The sequence below is a fragment of the Cupressus sempervirens genome, chromosome 10, assembly GCF_028749045.1.
Source record: "Cupressus sempervirens isolate cs-2001-9-10 chromosome 10, ASM2874904v1, whole genome shotgun sequence".
Taxonomy (NCBI): Eukaryota; Viridiplantae; Streptophyta; class Pinopsida; order Cupressales; family Cupressaceae; genus Cupressus; species Cupressus sempervirens.
In genome coordinates this window covers 771443777-771461532 of record NC_143127.1, presented here as the reverse complement: position 1 = coordinate 771461532, position 17756 = coordinate 771443777, and the positions used below count along the sequence as shown (strand labels likewise).

The window sequence follows — 17756 nt, the reverse complement described above, 5'->3', positions numbered from 1 at the left end:
TATTTGCCCATCCATAGTTGTATGGGAAATATGGAAAGAAAGAAACCGTCGTATTTTTAAAGATCAAGAGCGGAATCTAGGTAGATTTATTCTAAATCTAGAAGCTTCAATAGTAGAAGTAATGAATGCTAATCTGAGGAAGACAGCGCATGTGGAAGGATCTTTCTCATATTGGGATGGAATTATGAAGAAATTATGGTCCAACCTTATCAATCCACCACTGGTGTATGCGGCAAGCAATAAAGAGGCAAGGGCAAAATGTAAATGGGTCCCTCCTCCCCCAGGTTGGCACAAATTGAACTTTGATGGGGCAGTGAGAGGGAACCCGGGTATAGCCGGGGTAGGATGTATTTTAAATGATGAGAATGGCAGATGGGTAGCAAAGCTAGCTGCCCCCCTTCCTCCTGTTTCCAATATCGTGGCAGAACTTGAAGCCTTGGAGAAGGGTCTTCAGCTCTGTCTTAAATTAAGCCTCCCCAAAATCCACATTGAAGGCGATTCTCAAGTCGTTCTTAACGCTATCAAACAAAAAAAGACCCCAAATTAGGTCTTGAATTCGAAACTCCAAGAAGTGTTAATTTTAATAGAGCAATTCGAGGAGATCAATATCAGTCATATTTATCGAGAAGGTAACTCATTGGCAAATGAACTTGCCAATAAGGGTGCAGATGGAGAATCAATTTTATTCTTCAAGTCAGATATCTCCCCCCCTTTATAATAACAAGATAGTTACTTATCAATATAATCAACTGCAGATTGATACAAAAGTTACCTTTTTGGGCAAATCCCAAGCCCGGATTTAGTTCCTATTCAAAAGAATTGCATTTATATTCAACCAATTCACAAGCATTAATATTCAGCGAAATATTATCACATCAACTCAACATATAATTTAAGCAATGTATCATATTGTCAAATAGTTATATTCTTTAAAATAATGCTAATTCCTATATCCTTCTGATTTATAATCCTTCATAATAAATCACCTATCTTATAGTATTTAAAAATTATTTTGAAGGTCCAAATTATTAATAATTACTTAATACTAGTTTTTATATATTTATAGTCATATATATATATATATATATATATATATATATATATATATATATATCATTTATATTATTTTAAACTACAGGTATATAGATATAATAATATTTTCTTATATATATACAACCAGAGATCAAATATGTTAATCTATTCAGAGATATTAACATACCTGTGTTAGATAGTAACATTAACAAGTATTATAAGTATATAATTAGAATTTAATTATTGAGTACTTTTGGATTAGGATTAAGTCTATTATTTTAATCATTAATAAATTACGCCTTATTTATGATATGTAATTAGCATTCGTAATCTAATTATTAGATAAAACTATCCAAAACCTCCTTCTTCTAGCAACATGAATGATTATTCAGTATTGATATTAATTTTCATTATTCTTTCATTTCAAAAAGAGTACGTGTTGCTCCTTTTTCCCTGTATGTCTCTCCAAAATCGTTCCCAGTGGAGTATTTAATTATAGTTAGTTAATACCCGTCTGATTCGAGCATGCCAAAGTTGAGCATGATCTCACTCCCATCATCACAAGATATGGAAGGATCTCCCAAGCTTGTATGAATGACCTAAATTATCATGACAAGGTACGAAGTTAGGTTCCAACATCTGTGTGAGGTATATGTTAGAGTTCAAGCCAGTTCGTGATTATTCATGACCGCTGGTTCATTTAAAACTTTAAGGCATTCCCAGAATCGTAGCAGAAGGAAAGGTTTAGAGTGAAGATCTCTGGTCATAGTTTCCTCCCCTCTTAGTCTCTGCTTAGAACCTTTGGTATTGTAGTCCTCTGATCGAAGATGGAATCCAACATTCACGTCTTTCACTCTACTGAAACCAGAACTATGGCATTCTTAGGCAAAATCAAGCCTGAAAGATGGAGCCGGCTGTTGAGAATCACTGATGACATGATTAGATTTGCTGTTAACAGAGCACTGGGTGAAGAAATTTTTGATTATTCAGCAACTTGGAGGACAAACAGCTCCATCATCGACTCTTTTATTGGGATAATGGTTAGGGCTAAGATCCCTAAGGAGGACATTATACGGCTTTTTTTTGACATTCTCAGCCCGGCGTGGAGGAAGGGGCTAAGAAAGGCCGTATACAACATAGATGATAATGGCAGAATTCCATAACCTGAAAAATACATGGGTCTCCCGGAGGGTGATGAAGAATTGAAGACGGCCCCTCGTCGACAAGCCCTAATCATGAGGGAAGGCCTAGCCTTCTATAAGGAATGGCCTCGTATGGAAGCCAGCATTAATTTTCTTTTACGCTGGAGAGGGATCATTGAAGAAGACAGCAACGAATGGGTATACAACCACCTCAAACTGCTTAATACATACATTGAGCCGGAAGTCTCCTTCGAGGATCTGAATGCTATCAATTTCGACATCCTCGAGTCTGAAAAAACAAGCAGGGTCTCACTACGAATCGATCTGCCCATGAATATGGCCATGGATGATATTGAAGATGAACCCGAAGTGCTTATGGTCACTCGGATAGAATTAGGATGGGGTAGGTCTCTCAGTAGTAAGGACTTTTATATGTAGTGTGTTAATATAGCTTGAAGAATCCAGTCTTAGGTTTGGTTTAAGTAGCTGGAGTAGCTCAGTAGTAGTATAAACTTTATGTTATACTCTGTATCGGACAGATTGATACCTCCTAATTTTGCGCTCTGTTTTGGAATACTAAGGGTCTAGGATCTAATCTCCTCCCATATAAAATCTTTTCTATGGTATATATATGAACACGATAGAATTCCGAAAGTTTAAAACCCCCCTCTAACTTGGGTTTGGATGGAAAACGTGTATATATAACTGTCTTTTAAACAGTAGTATTTAGTTTAAAAGTATGAATGTTGTAGATGCTCCAGTTGGCTGTGAGAAATTGATCATCTGATTAAATTTAGGACTTCATGTAGTAATCCTCTGATGTATGAACATTATAGAACTAATTTGTCTCTGTGTTAAATTTCTTCTGGGTTTCTTCCGCTTCCTTTTAGAATAGTATGTGTCTGTTTCTTATGGTTCCCCTGTAAGTTTATTCTAGAAGAAGTGCTTAATCAGAACTTTCATCTTATTGATGCTTCCTATTATGATTGTTTTCCGAGTTTGTTTCTTATTATGTTGATGGGATTAACATAGATTAATAACAGTGCTCTGATCTAGATTTGAGGATATGCTCTTTAAAATTCCGTTGTATGAATGAGGCTACTTTTGAGATATCTAGATAATCTTTCTTGAGCAAGATTAACTAGGCCTATTTTGGTTGGAGAAGCACTTGATTAATCTGCTGGAGTATTTATTCTCAAACCCTCAGACCAAACAGGGTATCCTCTTGGTATGCCTTCGTGAAAGAGTGGATTATTGGATAATTCTTAGGAATTATTTGGATAGAGATTTGGTCTACTGGATTGGTCTTTTAAAGTATATGCTATGAGCAGTCATCTGTGATTAATCCTATGACTTGAGGTTTTCACAATATCTGTGTCTTGGAAAATACTTTATTACTGCTTTCCCAGCTATTGGTGTTTCACAGGTATTGATCAGGTGATATCCCATTTTGGTTAGCAAGGAATGTACTCCTATAAACAAAGTTGCAGTTTAATAGGAAAGATTTAGACAGCCAAAAGATGGATACGAGCAGATTCTTTTGCTTTAGATCTTTCTTTTAGGTTGGAGATAAGAGGATATTTGTATTTTACTCGCCTCGAAAGCAAATGTGAATAATAGGGGTATGCCCCGAAACCGTATGTATTGAAAATTTGAAATTGTGATATTATCTACTGGGGTATGCTCCTTTTATCATTGTAAAAACTGGGGTATGCCCCTTTTATCAATGTATAATATAGGACTGCAGTCCCGGGCAAGACTAGAGGGTTTCTTTCCCCGTTCTTCCCTACCAGGGCCTGTCAGAACAGAGGACTTTCTGTAAGACTTTGATTTAATTATAATTTAATCAAGGCTTCGGCCGTTTATTGATCAAAAAAAAAAAAAAAGAATTGGAATTTGCTGAATGAAGCTCTAGGAGCTAAATGGATTTGGAACATATATACTCAACCTACACAGCTATGGGTTAGGATTCTGAAATCTAAATAGTTAGACACAAATAATGATGAGAGAATTCTGACTATTAGAAATCTACCTAAAGGTTCAGCCATCTGGAATTTTATGATTTCTTGTACACATGTTATAACAGATCATCTTTCATGGCAAGTTGGAAATGGTGAATCTACCTCTTTTTGGGAGGACTCTTGGAATGGCTATGATAGCATACTAGTTAATGCAGAATGGACACAACTGAAAGACTGGGGCAAAACAAATTGGGGTGATAAGTTGATTTACTACACAGAGATCTGAGAAGACTCTTCAAGGTGGTTTAGAACTTGGAAGAATCCATGTGATTCAAATATACCAGGGCATCTCCAAGTCAGACTCTAAACCCTCTTTAAGTCAAGGCCCATTATGTGGAGCACCAATCCAGATAAAATTATTTGGGTGACAGCAAACAATGGATCTTATTCAGTTAAGCTAGGATATAATCTTCCAGAAAGAGTTGTGGAGTTACAGGATTGGCCTACCCATCTATTTTGGGGCAAGGAGTGCCTTCCAAAAGCGGGATCCTTTGCATGGTTAGCCTTCAGAGATCGAATACTCACAGAAGAAAGGCGGCGTCGGTTGGATATTTTGGGTCCCTCAAAATGTATCCTATGTGCAAAAGATGAAGAAACTGCAAATCATTTGTTGGTTTCATGCAACACAGCCCAAGCATGTTGGTCAAAGCTTCAAACAAAACTTATGTGGCATGGTCCAATGCAGAATAACCTAAAACAACACCTTCAGGCTTGGCCTTTAGCACCATTGAAATCCACTTTGCACTTTGTCTCGAATTTAAGGCCCTCAATAGTGATCTGGGAAATCTGGAAAGAGCGCAATAGGAGAATCTTCCAAGATAAATCAGAAACTTAGAAACACTTACTTAGGAATCAACCAAGCCATCCAGGAGACTACTGGTGTTGTTGTTTCATGGAGAGTACTAGCAATACTCCATAAATACAAGCTGATCAAAGACTACAATTGGAGTAGTTGTGCATTTTCATCTGGCCTGTGAATAGGCATGGTAAGGTTGATCTCACTTCTGCTCCTAGGGAGCCTATGGTCTGGAAAAAACCACATGATGGATGGTGGAAATGCAACTTGGATGACACCTGAAAAGGTAATCCAAGTCCATCAGGTGCAGGATTTATAATCAGAGATGCTAATGGTGACCTGATTGCTTTAGGAAATATGAGATTACAAGATGGAACTAATAATGTTGCCAAAGCAGAAGTTGCCCTACTAACAATCAAAGCATCGAAGAAGCTAGGTGTGATCAAACACCATGTGGAAGGGCATTCCCTCATAATCATAGTGCAATAATAAAGGGAAAATTGGAAGCTTGGCACCTCCAAAATTACATCTCAAACATTAGACAGGAACTTACAACTTTGGAGGACTTCAAAATTTCACACATCAAAAGGATGGGAAACAAGGAAGCAGACCGAATGTCAATGAATTTAAATGAAGTGGGGTGGAGAACTTTAAAGATTTAGTCCCACATGTGGATGGAACAATAAACCCATGGAACTAACTAAGGAATGTGCAACATCCCAAGAGTAATTATGTAGGTGTTTGGAAATCCAAGTTGAAATTCTTAAGGCCCAATCCTACACGAACTTGAGAAAACAAATTCAAATTGTACTTATTGTGTTGTATGCCACATTTAATGAGGTGAGGAATGAACATCTTTCCACCAATAATTAAAGTCTCTTTTTTAACAAATAGTTAAAACCCTTCAGGAAGCTCCATTCACAAGGAAGTGGTAGGTTTGGCGTTGCAGTGCCGAATTGAGTCCTCTTTCCCATTTACTTGTGTGAGCCAATTGCACCCTTTTTATGGGAAAGCGAAGAAACAACACATGGATGGGATGTTTGAATTTAGGCATAATTTGCTCATATAGGTGGTGGGAGTTGTTATAGGGGGAAATGTCCTTCACGGTGAAGAACATGCACTGCACCAACACTGACGTTTTCTAAATGGTAATGGCGTGGGCCCTTCTGTTGGGTGAGCAGAAACCTAGAATTAAGTATGTTATGGAGAAATTGGAATCAGCTAATGCTAGACTTGGCATGGAAGAAATCCTACATTTCTCCATCCCAAAGTTGGGCATGTGGTTGGGAGATCAAGATTCAAGGATTGATAAAATTGAAGGGACAAAGTTTGTTCCATTTGTTTGGTGGTTTAGCGAGGGACAAAGGCATGCAAGATTCAAGCAAGCCCGGATGGATTGGTACCTCCTTAAAGTGCTGGTTATGAAACACATTTTATATGATATCAAAGCAATGAAATTATGGGTGCATTGGTGCCTACAAGATGAAACTCGAATGGTGCTTAGTTTACAAAATCGGGCACAAGACCACAAATGCAAAGGGAGGGTGAATCATGGCCAAAATGAAAGGTGGATGCTCTCATGGATGAGAGAATTTGTGGGTTTGTGCCTCCACCCTAAAATGAGGGATGTGATGAGAGAGTTGTCTACATATTGCATGGACTTTATGACTTTTACTTCTCCTTTGTGTTCTATAATGTGTTTTTGATATGGGTAAATCAAAACGAAGGTTATTTTTGGGGATTTTTTGGATCGGAGAGGATGATTGTTGTCTGATTTTTGTCCTCTTGAGGGAGAAGTTTTTATGCTCTAGTGTTTTGGCAGAGGGGGGGGTTACATAATTGAAGTCAATAGGTTTATCAAAGGAGCGAAACCTTGGTTTTTGAGGTGTGGTTCAGGTTGATGGCATTGTGGCAAGGTAGACCAAAGGAGAAGATTTTGATGTAGATTCACTGCTGAATTTTTTGTTACAACCAGTTGCCTAAGACAAGAAAGCAAGAAACTTGGTAAAGAGGATGGTAAGGGTGGTTGTGTTACAACAAGTTTGATGGGTTGAGCGTCCGCAATGAGACTCTATTTTTCAGCATGGCGTGTTGTTATGTGCAATTGGGAGGGAACTAGTGCTTTTGTCTCATTCATGAAAGCAACAAAATGATGTAAGGACAAATCTTCCTTTTGGATGATGTGTTAGGTTTCTAAAAACTTTGTAATGTAACAAAAAGATGATCCTCGATGAAATTTCCAGGGTAGCATAATGTACTTTACTTTTATGCCATTTAATATGATTATAAACTTATTACCGAGGAAAAAAATAGCAATTGATAAATCAAGAAGTCTATTTATGAGCCAAAGGCGTGTATCACTACCCATGTCTTTTAACTCTGACACTACTGACAAAGGATAACAGGACAATGGTTACGGTTGGGCATAATAAGATGGAAAGGATTGAATAAAGTGGATTGAAGACAAGGAATGGGAGTGATGGAGGGAAGGATATACATGACCAACTCCTCTAACAAGACACCCATGTAGACCAAAAATTGGAAGATAGGAAATAGATATTAGCAATTACGGGAGTTCTTGTGAAGCATAGTATAGTCTGTGATTTCTTTCCTGAAGGTACAAGAAGTCATCTAGCAATTAGCAACACGTCCAATAAGTCATCTAAGTGTAAATTGGAAAATAAGAAAGGCATGTATCTAATGAATTCATCATCACTGAGGAAGGACGATGGTCTTGAAAAAACAAATAATAGTGTTAAATAATCCATTGAAGATTTGGTGGATCATAAGTTTCCACATCCTATGCTTCTAAGCAAGTCATGCCACTATATTGCAATATCCACTCTTGCCTAATTTTTACATCCTGTGATAGCTGATGAATTTCTTTGGTGGCAATTGTATCTCGACAAGTTTGTACTTTTGTCCATTTATACAAAAAGTCAAGAATAAGTCTTAGAAATTGACATCCAAAATATTTAAGCCATTACACATCCAAAACTACACCTAGTCCCCCAATTAGGATGGCAAACATTTTGAAGGTAGTTGGTAGGCCCCATTGTGCTATGCCCTGTTGTGTGGTTAACCGTTATGATGGTTTCCGAATAATCACTTGTTACAGTAATTGTGATTATATTGAGGAATATGATATTATCGTGGAGAATTTCTTTCCTTACAAGAGCACATCGAATGTGGGAAGCATTGCTAGAAAGGAATTGGTCACAAGGGCACCACCTACCATTGAGCCAACAGGTAGGAGTCTTGACTACCATGGCTAAGGGATGAAACGACTAGACAAGAAAGAATGTACAAAGGATGACCATGAGCTAACCAGCGAAATTATCACATTAAATATATATAAACAAAAGATTACTTTCATTATGTGGATAATCTCGGTATATCCTACAATTTCTATCATGTTTTAATATAATAATACCCTATATATACACATGCTAGTGTGGGTATAAAATATGTACATATGTATATACATATATATGTATATATGCATAATCTCTAATAAAGCGTATGCATATGTACGTGCACACATATATATAAGTTAGACTACACATGTAAGCATAAGGGGCAATATTATTGTTAGAGTGGGGTTGTCGTTGAACCAAAAGACCGATCTATCAATGTTTGATACAACCACTCAACTTATAGTACAGAGGAGACAGTTAAGCCCTTGTCACGAATCCCAAGGGGAGTGATTATATTAATAAATGAGTTTGACTTATTGTTGCTATCCTTATTCTTTCACCTTAGCAATAGCTTTATTATGTTTGCCTTGAGCGGCCCCCTTTCATGCTTCTTTTTCATCGGGCATTATATTTGGGGAATGATTATTTTATTTTCTAATTTAAATCGATGACCTTTCAAATGCCTTGCCACCTTAGATCTTTTATGTGTAACTCAACATGCATTCAGGAGCCTTCTTGCATATCTACACTCACCCGCGGTGAGGGATTATCATCATTGCTTCTCACCTCTTAGTTCTACAACACTCATGTTTCATTCATGCTGAGAACCATTCTTGTTTTGTCATAGTTTCTATTTCTATCTAAAGCCAATGAATGCTCATCAGCGTTGCTCTAAGAGAGTTGTGTACGGGACTAGATATCTAGCATCCATATACACGACAATACCATAAGTTTGAATTGCATGAGAGAGCCAGCCTACTCAGATCCACCTAGTTATTTTGCAAGTTGACCTCTCACCAGGTCATGCACTATAATATGAACTTCTTTGCATCTTTCTGAAATTATGCATTTGAATTAATCGATTCCCTATCAAGGAATGCTTCATTATTCTTCATAGTCCAGAATTTGAAATGTTCTTCAGCCTGCGTATTCCTTTTGTTGTTCCCTCTGGAACTGACATAATTAAGGAGTCATCATGATAATAGAAAAATATGTTTATCAAATATGATTTTGCAATCTTAATAAATCTCTATCAAAAGTGCTAGCTCGTATAGGGGTATTGTCAATATACCCTCTAAGATAAGTGCAGCACCTGCATGATAATGGATTAATCTGAAAGGAATTATACTTCTCATTGTAATGCCACAGGCCAGTTTGGGCATAACAAGATGGCAATGTTTATATACAAAACCAGATATCACTTAAGGAATCACCCAAGAATTCATCCATGAGGACCAACATGATCAAGACGAAGAGTGAGAATAGAAATATCCCAGCATGATAAGAGAAAGAACAATCAGTAACAAATAAGAAAGTAATAAAAAGAGTTCTAAACTTGGTCAGCTCATGGTAGTCCAATGTATAAATCTTGTTGTGAAGATGAGCGGTGGGTTGATACTCTGATACCAGGATGCCCAATGGCTAGACAGTGGTGTCCCAAGCCTGATCCCAGGGTAGGGAAGGCCTTTCTCGGTTGAGATTGTGTGAGGATACTAAGGGTCCACTATTGGGAGGTTAAGCCCTTGCCAATGCTTCTCCTCTCCTCCAGAAGCCAAGACTTGCACAAGACAAAGATCAGATATGCGTTCAAATATCTGCTAGTAACAGGTATTTTACTTTTATGAATTTGCAAATTTCAAGTTAAAGATATGTTAGATGGTTAATATCATTTAATCAGTTATTTACTTGCCAATCATTCGGATTATAGCCGTTGGTTCTCTTCCATCTGAAAATGTAAAGTTGTTGTGAATATGCCTTTGTGTGATTATGAAAAGTAACGTATCCTCATTAGTAGAAAGGATCTCTCTTCCATTAAGTAACGGTCAGTTACAATGGCAGTTATATTCACCATATTTGTTGAATGAATACTCCTTCAATTGTTAGTTAAGATATTTCAGTTTAGTTGGTTATAGCCTTTAACCTCTTTCATATGAACATGTAATATGGCTGTTATAACTGTCTTGCCTTGCTCATGAATATGAAATGTAACTTCTCATCGATATGATAGTTGTTAGCTAAGGCCCGGAAAAAGGGGTCATTACATCAGGAGATCATACAACCAATTTGGAAATGAAAACAATAGGTGAAAGGGCTTTTTGACGTAGACAAAAGGTCTTCACAAAAAGTCCTCTCTCAAAGGGATTTCCACTCATATTTTCCCTCCAAAATGGACCATTGTCTCCACAAAAGTCAAATTCAAATTTAAAAATTTGTTATCTGGGACCAGGCCCGGCCCCTTCCAAAGCCCTAGACGCCTATATAAAAAAGGAAGATTGGAGTCATTTGAGCATCAAAACAAATTGATTTCAGCTCTGCCTTAGGCAGCAAACTTCCTTCCTCTGTGGGCAGCGAATCCCATCCATTTTGGGTCAGCATTTTACATCAGAACCAAGGTGGTTCAACAGTAATATACTCCATCTTAGGCAGCGAAATAGCCCAGGATTAGCAGGGAATTGTCCTCTGCTCTGTAGCAGAAACCTACAACATTTATTGGTAGCAAATCATTCTAAGGTTGACAATGATTTCAGTTCAATAACCATTTTGTTCAGTTGGCCAAACCCCTTTACTCCAGCTTCAGTTTGATGATTTCAATTTGCTAAGTTGCCCAACCCCCTTTATATAAAGAGGTGCAGTTCGATCAATTCAAACATCTGATCCAACAAAATCAGCTTTAAGATTTAAAGGACGACATCTGTGAATTTGGGGGTAAGGGAGTGGGATTGGAATCCTCAGATTGCGAAATGCATATATATTTTCCAGATTTTGATATGTTTTGGAGTTCCTAACTTTCCTATGCTGAAATATTTAACATTCCATAAGGAGGGCGTGATTTAGAAATAATTTGTTTCATGGAAATTCTGAGTTTTTTCCCTCTTCATTTTGTTTATTTGCTTAACATCTTGCAAACTTGGTGGAATATTTCTTGACTTTGCGGGATGAACTCCAAGTGAAGACAAGGAAGTTGAATTCAAGCCTGAGAATTCAAAGTGGGAAAGCAAGCTCAAATCAGACCTTTAGAGGCAAATCCAAGTTCACAATCAGGAAAGATCGAACTACATGAGGCCAACATCAATGGCTTCACAAGCACCATCAAGTTCCAGTGCAAGTTCAAGTCATGACAATGAGAAAGTTCCCAAGAGAGTAAGGAGAAGGTTTGAAAGATGAAACAATTTGAAAGCAACAGAGATTATGATCATCCTGAAGAAGTTGACAACTTCAGAGGAGTTGATCAGACTTACTTTCTAACAATCGAACAAGAAATATTGGCAGTTTTAAAGACATTTTATCAAGCCAGGATCGAAAGCACATGTTTTTAAGTAGATCTACAAGATAACAACAATAAGGTGGCACTGTGTTGTCTCCTCCAATTTGAAAATTCCAATTTTAAGCAGAAGCGGTCATAACATGCCATGTGTCTTATGTTCAGATTGGTTGGAAAAATTATTGTAATTTTCTCATTGACCCATGATTTGGTGCCCTCATGTAATTGGTGGTGAATTTGGCAACCCTAATTAGGGTTTTTGGACATTAAATCTTGGCCCTTGATCTCCAATCAAACCTGGCCCTTCATTGTAATGGAACTACTATGAAAGGCGAAGGCCGTCTCATTTGTAAGGGGTCAGATTCATGAGATTATTGGAGGTGATTAGAATAGGAGAATAGAGTAGGCTAGCTAAGGGAGAGACTTGGTCAAATTGTTGCTATAATGCTTTCAAAGAAATGGATAGTTCATTGTTGATCCTTCATAGTAAATTCAGATGAAGAGACAGGCAGACGGAAAATGAAGAGTCACTGCATTGGATTTCAGAGAACAATGATAGATTCTTTTCAGCAGGCTTGGTTTATCCATTTCTTTTGCCAGAGCTCTGCGAGCTTCTTGTTTCAGTTCTAGTTTCCTGAGGACAGAAGCCCTTGGTATTCTTTCAGCGCATTGGACAGAACCCCAATTCATTTTTCTAGGGTAGATTCATGATGGAGTTTACAACTAGGCGAAATCGTTAAAGGTATTTCATTACTGTTTGGAAAAAACATGGCTGCAATGGTTTACCTATTTTGAGGGCAGTATACATCTCTATTTTCAGATATTATGTGTTTTCAGAATTAACTACTGATGAATAGAAATCAGTTTTGCATGAAAAGCGTGTATTTTGAGGAGAATAACACAATGCACACTAAATTTGACCTAAAACTTAAAGACCAGATACACAAATCAATTAAGCTCATTAGCCAATCTTTTGTCAATGAAGTTGTGTACTACCCATATTGACCAACATCGTCACCTTCTACTTCCTAATATAACCAATTTGAGTATCTATGATGCACTGATCCCATCAAATGTATTTAGAGAGATAGATGTAATGTCCCCAATTTTTTAAAGTGACAATTAAGTATTGCTTTTTATTAAAATGTCAAAAATAGATAAAATATTCAATATGTAGACAAATTTGTGGTAATTAGTGTAAGTACAGTTCTAAGGTAATAAATATTCACCTCTGGAAAAGTATTGTTCTGAATTTTATAATTATCATTTATTAAGTGGGACCCAATTTTTTATTTGGGACCTTAGTTCAAGATTTACATGAGCTTATGAGAAAAATCTGAAGGTCGTGTTGTATAATATTATTTGCCCTATAGCATATATTGTAGGCCTTGATATAATATTGGTATGTGAACTATAAGGCTGAAAATTTATTGCTCAAATCTTTCTAATGTTTGTTGATTGGCAATTATATCTCGCGAGGTTGGTTACATTTCAGCGAAATCTTACAAATTAAATCTTTCATGCAAACCTACCATCGGGGTACAACAATGAATTCCATGGAAGTCTTCATCAAGCAAGCTTTAGTATTGGCCTTTTTCCGAAAGCAATTGGAGTTTAATATTTTATTGGATTATAATAAGGATTATTGTGGGCTGTTCATAGTTTTCTGAATCTGACAATATTATTGGAAACGGCTCTCTCCCTCTTGGGTCTGAGTAAAACTTGGAAGGGAATCTATAACCAGCAGGAAACTATTGTTTGGACATGAGAAAGATTTAGGGACAGCGGCTACAAATCGCTAGCATACTGAATATTGACATTGCATGAACTTCCATCAACAATATTAAACATTCCACTATCTATTGTAACGTGCTTCAACGCAAATCAGTTGTTAGCTTGTTGTTGCTAATAAATTAGATGGACTTGCCTATCTCTAAGCATTTTGCTTCTGCTGCTCTGTCATTGATGATATGTGTGTTAAAGCATTAAATAAAAAAGCATATCAGAACTGAAATGAACAACAATAGTGGATACTGTTATTAAGTTCAGAAAAAGGTATTTGATATTGAGAAAAGTGGCACTTCTGTTGAAATCATTTGTTGTTGCACCAAAAGTTCAAACACTCAATGCACAATGCAAATGCCAGATTTAACCCAAACCATAGAGGTTGTTAAGCCATGTCACTAGTCTGCAAGGAGGTGCTGACCACCAAGTCCATTCTACAAGTTGCCTAATGAGAGATCTTAGGTTACTTATATGATTTGACATCGTGATACCATTCTCCATTTTGAAGCTAAACAACTAAAGTTTTAAGGAAAACTTTGTGTTAACAGCTTTTGCTCCAAATAGTTAATTTACATTATCTCAAATATCTGCAGATGATTTATCTAAATCTACATGATGAAGCTCAGAGTCTGCAAGAGCAAGACCAATGATAGCCTTGGCTATGTCATCTATACTGCTCCATTCCATCAATTTACTTGCATCTGTAGGTGATCTTTCCTTGTCGCTTACTGTACCAATCACTGCAACAATCTTTCAGTTTTGCACTCCTGGTAAGAGAATGCTGTTGAATGATATGCACTTGATGTGTGCTTGGTCTCCATAGACCATTTGCTCACAAGCATCTCAAAACATATAGCTGCCAATTTATTGAATCTCAACAAGTTCTAACACATAACACTACAGATCCCACCTATCATGTTTCTAGAGATTGCATTTCTTGCAGCATGTTGTAGAACAGTTCATACATCATTCATAAATTAGATTCAATTGATGGATGCCTCGCTCACAACACAATTGGCATAGAAGGTCAAACACAAATTCAACGTCATTGGCAGGCAAAGGAAGCCCCTATTTTTTCTAGCGGTAAGTGCAAAGATGGGAGTTCAAAAGCTAGAATCAACCTAGTATAATGACTAGATCCAGTGGCAATGGGAGCAATTACAAGTTCCTTGCAAAATCCCAAAATACCTATAGATTGAAAATTTAATAGTGATTTGTGAGATATGGTTTAAATAAGATGATTTGTTTAAAATATTTCATTAAAATAAAGACAGAAACAATAAAATTAAGACCACTTCAAAGGGGTAACCTCCAAAAAATAGAATATAATTAAATTAAAGAAAACATAAAACTTTTGATAATTTTGAAGAGCCTTACTCTTCCTTATTAATAAATATAATTAGGTACAGTCAAACTCCTTCATCGTAATTAGGTCAACCTAAGGAAATAAATAGAACTAATAAATGAAAATCTTAAGGTTAAGCATGCCATAAGACATCCACCCATAGCCTTAGTACACTTAGCAAGATAGAATATTAGGGGTATCATATTGCTAAATGTTCTAAACAAACACACCAACACCAACCAAATTAGCTAGAGTATCTGATAGCTATTCAATAGCTTTGCAAACCTAGTTTGTTGCATTTGATACTACTCAACTTTTGCCATCCAAAATGAGCAACAATGAAGATAATCTACCAAAATTTTAATGTCTTTACAAACAAGGCAAAGGTCTCTTCACGGTTTATCCCTTCTTCCTTTGGCAACAGAAAAAACTTTGTATTTGTCCATGAACCACTTGATTTGACCTTGACTTTATAAATCCATTTACGACCAACAAATTTCTCCTTTGGGGACCATATCATATTCCCCTTTCATAGTAGCTTCCTATTCATGAAAAAAAAAATTCCTTTGAACTATTCAAATGTGCTAGGCCCAAATAACTACAAAGCAATAGAATTAGAGCAAACTTACCAATTCATCACATTGCACAAATTGTTTACTGAGCACATGGACCAACCTTCCATTGTCTTTGGAAATTCATCTTTACAAATATCCTTCATTATGGTAGAGTACCAGTTTGGTCTATTTTGTTGGCCAAACTGATCTAATTGTGAAGACAACATATCAATCTCTTCTCCACCAAATCCCTAATCATGTGAAGAAGACCGATAATACTCAACTCTTTTCTCCACCAAATCGCTCCTCATATTTGAACCCTCTAATGTTTCCTGTTTGATTAATACCAACACTTGTTCTACAATCACGGTTGCCCATATGCTACAATATGTAGAGTTCACATTAACTAAAAAAGGGTATTTTCTCATTTACATCTTGAGCTCTATTAACCACAGTTTCGTTGGTAGAGATTAGTCATATGCTTTGAGCTGCTCCTTATATCCAACAAACATGCATGTGTTTCTTTTTGCATCTAAATTATTTCTCTTTTTCTTGGGATTATGTGCCAAAGCAATGCAACCATAAACTCTGAAATCACTTATAGAAGATCTTTTGCCCAAAATGATACGTGAAAAGAACTGAAACACTAAGTGGTAAGTGCAAGTTGAAATAGGATCAAAAGAAAGATTGAAACTGACCTGTAACCGGTCTGTAGGAGTGTTATAAGGGTTAAAAGCTTTAAGTTCAGCAAAGCATCTTGGTATACTTCTGAAAAGTGAAAACTAATAGAGGATATCAATTCTAAGAACTGTTGTGTTTGAACGATGTTATTTTTTCATGTTTTCTGTTGTGCAAACTGTTGTGTGTGTTGGAGCCGCAAGTTTGGAAATCCATTGGATGGGACCTCCATCCTTGAATCAATTGAAAACAGAAAAATGCATTATTTCACAAAGGTCTGTAACAGAAAAAAATAAATATACAATAAAATTATCCACAATGCAGGATTTATCACAAACCTTACCTAACCTCCTTATATATGGCTAGTTCAAGATTATGTAGCCTTGTCGTAGGACATGATTTAGATCACACCAATAACTAAATTGGCACAAACACTTCTACAATAATCAAATTCAGATGGAAATCAATTCAAATGATGCTCCAAGGAGAAAGGCAGATACATTAGGTACTTCGCAGTCAAATTAATGGCAGCACACAGATGAAAAGAGAATCAAATTCTCAGAATTGCTGCAGTTAATTTTCGCCCCAAAATGATAAAGGTTAAACAATTAAAAAAGTTGTGTTCCCGCGCTTAAATAATCTAACACAAGGTATCAATATAATACCATATATGAAAACAAGCATCGATAAAACCACAGAATCAATGCCTTCAGTTAACAGTGAATAGCACAATAAGAAATACACAGTAAAATATTATCCGGATTTGTATGGAACTTTTAAAACGAGAAGGAAAAATCTGAAGCCATGGCAAGTGACTTACTTGAAGAATCTGCGACAATTGTGTCGTGCTGTCAACGGTGCCACTGAGAAACACGAACCCTTCACGAGCAGATATTTTTTTTCAAATGCGACGATCCAAGACCAATCTCCGAACGACTGCTTCAAAATATTTAAAATGAACAAAAAGTGGATCTAAACATATTGGATTTTAAATTGTTGAGCTCGAGAAAAAAAAAAAGTTGTAGCCCTTTGATGAAAATATTGTTGGAAACTGCTCCGCAAAATAACCTTTTGGCTTTTTTGTCAATATTTTCGAGCTTTCTTAATTGCTAAAATTGTATCATATAGTTTACTCTATGATTAGGACTAATGTTTTTTATTAAAATATGTTTTCTTTTGTCTTTTTAAGAAGGGGCTGATGAGATTTTTTTAGACCTATTTTCATTTTTCTTTTAAAATAATCAAATCTGGAAAAAAAATTATCATTTCTTATTAGTAACTTTTGAATTAATGTGTTTTATATTATTCTTGGTTAATTAAATTATGTCTTCAAATTTTTTGTAATGTCTTAAAAATTATATTTCTAAAGTTTATTGATATTATTTAACTCTTTCATTTTAAAATTTATTTTTTATCATTTTATTTTATTTTATTGTCTAATTAGTTGTTCTTATTTTTACTAATGGTTTAATTAATTTTCCTAGTCAAAAATAATAAAAACAACAATCAATCATTTTTCCTGCTGTAAAAATGGCGAATATTGCAAACAATGCAAAAAATGTAGGATAGGGAAAACTCCTATTTATTCATAAACCAGATAAATAAGTAAGGGAGAGAGCTTCCCTTGGAAAGAAAAGTGGATGGGAAACCAAACACGAATTGGACAATTCCCAGTCAAAACAGCTTCAAAGCTCTAGCAAAGTTACATGAGATTAGGGGCAAAGA

The 17756-nt window shown here is 36.1% G+C and overlaps 1 protein-coding gene and 1 long non-coding RNA gene across 2 annotated transcripts in view; one reads left to right on the top strand and one right to left on the bottom strand.

Moving 5' to 3' along the window:
• LOC149536150 (uncharacterized) overlaps positions 1–13582 on the top strand; it is a 30191-nt gene extending 16609 nt beyond the window's left edge. The window contains exon 4 of the long non-coding RNA XR_016357626.1: positions 13165–13582. This is a non-coding gene — a long non-coding RNA (uncharacterized LOC149536150). The remainder of the gene's footprint in view (positions 1–13164) is intronic.
• Positions 1–17122, bottom strand: part of LOC149536149 (uncharacterized) — a 34289-nt gene extending 17167 nt beyond the window's left edge. Inside the window, exon 1 of the mRNA XM_089806223.1 lies at positions 16852–17122. The gene's annotated coding sequence lies outside the window, so the exon portion shown is untranslated. The remainder of the gene's footprint in view (positions 1–16851) is intronic.
• Positions 17123–17756: the final 634 nt, after the last annotated feature.